Source organism: Pipistrellus hanaki, assembly GCF_964339955.1.
Source record: "Pipistrellus hanaki genome assembly, chromosome: 3".
Classification (NCBI taxonomy): domain Eukaryota; kingdom Metazoa; phylum Chordata; class Mammalia; order Chiroptera; family Vespertilionidae; genus Pipistrellus; species Pipistrellus hanaki.
Genome location: NC_140505.1, coordinates 80,800,794 through 80,805,595, shown reverse-complemented (window position 1 = coordinate 80,805,595; position 4,802 = coordinate 80,800,794).

Genomic DNA, 4,802 nt, shown 5'->3' with positions numbered 1-4,802 from the left:
CTGCATTAACAAATAAATAGAAAAAGAAGAGAACAACAAAGAAGGGAAGGGGAGCCCGCATAACATTGGGTGATACAAATCAGTGGTGATTTGGTCCATATGGGAGACTCAGACCACACCATCTCAGACCAAAAGCAATTGCTTTGTTACAACACCAGCCTGGGAAGTGCTTACTGATCAGTGTCTGTGGGAAGTGTGATGCAGAAAAACTTGGGGCTAAGGATAAGTCTGACCAGTACACCCATCAGTGAATCTGAGGGACCCTTTATTCTCTGGAAGAATTTTGGCAGAGAGCAGGACAGGGGCTGGACAGTGTGGCCCAGGAAAGAAGACCCATCCTGCCCACCTTGAGCACAGGGGAGGAGGCCCTTTCCCCAACTGTGGAACAGCTGGCTCTGCCCCACCCTGCTGTAGCCCAAGGCAAGGGGGACTGACTCTGGTCTGGAATCCTGTGTCCATGTGGCTGGGTCGGGCAGTGCAGGGGACTTGGGCATTTGGATTGATGGGAGTATGGGTGAAGGCCAACACAGTGGGGGCTGACTGCAATAAAAGATTGTAGTGCAAAGTGTGGCTGATTTTTTAATTTTTGTATTTTATATTCCCTGACTGCTTGGTGTGGTGACAAGGGGGTGCCAGCAAGCAAGGCAGGGTTGAGGCATTGGAAATAGAGGAAATACTCACCCTCCCTGTTACAAGTTATTGGCATCACCATCAGTTAAAGTCTGTTTAAAACATCCTGGCCAGGGCCCAGATACCCCTGAAGAGTCCAGTTCTGTGAGGAAAGGGAGAATAGCTCAGAACAGGGACATTAAAGGTACAACACCTGAGGCAGGCCCTGCCTCTGGGCTATGGAGGCCCTGCCTTCCAGACAACTTAGAGCTCTACCCTACTGTGCTTCAGTTGGCTGCCCAGGGCTAGGTAGTGACAGTGACTCACATTGGCTTACACCAAAGAACCTCCCAGGATCGACACACTAAAGGGGCCAGATTCAATAACATTGAGGCAAAATACAGCAAACACCACAAAGAGTAGGTCTAAAGTATTATTTTTAGTCTTTTGTTGTTACTTTTGGTTTGATCTTATTTTGTCTTGTTTTGTTCTGTTAGCACCTGTATAAAAGTTGGCATTATGTGATTGGGTTGAGACTCATAGTTAGCAAGCCTGAGGGCTGAGCCCACCCACAAAAGGGACAATATCAATCAAGACCCAAATACAACAGGAGAGCCCACATAACTCACACAAGGGGAATTCTTAGAGCATCCAACTCATAAGATCAAGTAGACTACACAACTGATTCCCACAATAAGGCTAGGAGGCATAGCATTCTTATCCAATACACAGAAACAAATGCAAAGAAACAACAAAAATGGGGATACAGGAAGAATCAACAGAAAAAAGAGATAAATGAATTGGAGGCAAGCAATTTATAAAGTAATGTTTTTCATAATGCTCAACAGCATGGAAATGACATAGAAAATGAAAAAAACAACCAGTCAGAAATGAAAAATGGCATAGCTGAAATAAATAATACACTAGAAGGAATTAGAGGTAGATTAGTAAAAACAAAGGATCGAATCTGCAAATTTAGATACAAGATAGAAAAAATCAAGCAGAGCAGCAAAAAAGAAAAAAATACTTTAAAAGTTTGCATACAGTTTGGGGAAACTTTGGGACAACAGGAAACTGAACAACATACACATCATAGGAATTCCAGAAGGAGAAGAAAGTGAGCAAGGGATAGATCAGTGTTTCCCAACCTTCTCTCATGATGAGAATCACCTGGTGGAGTTGTTAAAACACAGATTCCTGAATCCCAACTAAGAAGTGCTAAACTAGAATTTTTGGGAACATATAGGTAAATGTTCCTTAACTAGTGCTCTAAGACAGATTTTATATACAGAGCACTAAGTTAGGTATGCAATTTTACCTATATGTTCCCAAAAATTCTATTTTAGCACTTCTTAGTTGGGATTCAGGAATCTGTGTTTTAACAACTCCACCAGGTGATTCTCATCATGAGAGAAGGTTGGGAAACACTGGGATAGATAACCAGTTTGAAGAAATAATGACAAAAAACTTCCCTCACCTGGTGAAGGAAAAAGTCACATAGGATCAGGAAGCACAGAGAGTTCCAATAAAGATGAACCTTAAGAGACCCACATCATAATTAAAATGACAAATACTAAAGACAAAGAGAGAATCTTAAGGGCAGCAAGAAAAAAACTACAAGGGAGCTTCCAAAAGTCTATCAGCTGATTTCTCAACAGAAACACTATAGGCCAGAAGGAAATGGCATAAAGTATTAAAACTAATAAAAAGCAAGAATCTGAAGCCAAGACTGCTCTATCTAGCAAGACTATCATTCAAAATTAAAGGTGAAATAAAGACCTTTCCAGACCAAAAAAAGGCTATAGGTTTATTATCACTAATCCAGCATTGCAGGAAATGTTAAAGCAATTGCTGGAAGAAGAAGAAGAAAGAGCTTGGCCATAGTTGCTCAGTGGTTGAGCATCCATTTATGAACCTAGAAGTCACGGTTTGACTCCCAGTCAGGGCATATGCCTGGGTTGCAGGCTCAATTTCCAGTGTGGATCATGCAGGAGAAAGCTGATCAATGATTCTCTCTCATCACTGATGTCTCTGTCTCTCCAACCCCCTCTCTCTTTCTCTCTGAAATCAATAAAATAAAATAAGAAGATAGAGAGAAGAATATAGACATAAAGAATAAAAAATAATAATAAATAACTATCCTATATAATAAAGAGCTAATGTGCAAATTAAACCGAACAGCAGAACAACCATCTGGACAACCTTGCAGCTAAGGCTGTGAGGGGCTGCCAGGGCCGACCAGAGCAGCAAGAGCCAGCTCAGGCAGCCGGGGCTGTGAGGGCTGAACTCCTTGCACAAATTTCATGCATCAGGCTTCCAGTCTATCAATAATAATCTTAAATGTAAATGGATTAAATGCTCTAATCAAAAGGCATAGGGTAGCTGAATAGATAAGAAAACAAGAATCATATATATGCTGTCTATAAGAGACACATATCAGGACAAAAGATACAAAGGATGAAAATGAAGGGACACAAAACAATTTTCCATGTTAATGGAAATAGGAAAAGAAAGTGGGGATAGCAATATTATATGTGTTAAAATAGACTTCAAAACAAAGATCACAAAAGAGACAAAATATATCACTACATAATACTAAAGTGGTTGACTCAACAAGAGGATATAACCCTTGTACATATAAGTGCACCAAATATAGGAGCACCCAACTTTTGAAGGACTTTAAGGGAGATATTGACAGCAATACAGTCATAGTAGCAGACTTTAACGTGCCACTGACATCACTGGATAGATAGATCTTGCAGACAAAAAATAAGCAAGGAAACAGTGACATTAAATGACCCACTAGATCAGATGGATTTCATTAATATTTACAGAATATTTCATCCAAAAGATGCAGGATATACATTCTTTGCAAGTGCATGTGGAACATTCTCTTAGATAGACCACATATTAAGACACAATATAAGTCTACACACTCAAGAAAATTTAAATCATATCAAGCATTTTCTTGGATCACAATGGCATGTAACTAGAAATCAACTACAATAAAATATTCAAACACCTGGAGGTTAAATAGTATATTATTAAACAACTAGAGGCCCGGTGCACAAAATTTGTGCATGGAGGTGGTGGTGTCCCTCAGCCCAGCCTGTATCCTTCCAATCTGGGACCCTTCGAGGGATGTCTGACTGCCAGTTTAGGCCCAATCCTGGTGGGATCCGGCCTAAACAGGCAGTCGGACATCCCTCTCACAATCCAGGACTGCTGGCTCCCAACTGCTCACCTGCCTGCCTTCCTGATTGCCCTTAACAACTTCTGCCTGCCAGCCTGATCACCCCTAACCACTCCAATGTCAGCCTGATTAATGTCTAACTGCTCCCCTGCCAGCCTGTTTGTCCCCAACTCCCCCCTCTGCCAGCCTGGTCACCCCTACTGCCCTCCCTTGCAGGCCTGGTCCCTCCCAACTACCCTCCCCTGCTGGCCTTTTTGTCGTGGCCATCTTGTGTCCACATAGGGGCAGGATCTTTGACCACATGGGGGCAGCCATATTGTGTGTTAGAGTGCTGGTCAATCTGCGTATTACTCTTTTATTAGATAGGATAGAGGCCTGGTGCATGGGTGGGGGCCAGCTGGTTTGCCCTTATCAGAGTGGGGGTTCCCTTGGTGTGTGGGGTGGCCTGGGCGAGGGACTTGTGGTGTTTTTGCAGACCAGCCACACCGCCTGGTGACCCAAGTGGAGGCCCTGGTATCTGGAATTTATTTACCTTCTACAATTGAAACTTTGTAGCCTGTAACAGAGCCAAGCCTCCTGCCAGCTTCATGGGCTGCTGCCATTTCTGTTTGAATTTGTTTACCTTCTATAATTGAAACTTTGTAGCCTTGAGTGGAGGCTTAGGCCTGCTAGGGCAGGCAGAAAGCTTGGCTTCCTCTATTGCCTGGGAAACCCAAGCCTCCCTCCTGCTCTCTGTGGCTGCAGCCATATTGGTTGGGCTTAATTTGCATACTCACTCTGATTGGTTGGTGGGCGTGGCTAGTGGGCATGGCTTCTGTGTGTAGCAGAGGTATGGTCAATTTGCATATTACTCTTTTATTAAATAAGATGAATGGCTACCAATGACCTCAAGGAAAAAATCAATAACTTCCTGAAAACAAATGAAAATGAACACACAGCAACCCAAAATTCATGGGGCACAGCAACAGAGGTCTAGAGAGAGAAGTTCATAGCATTACAG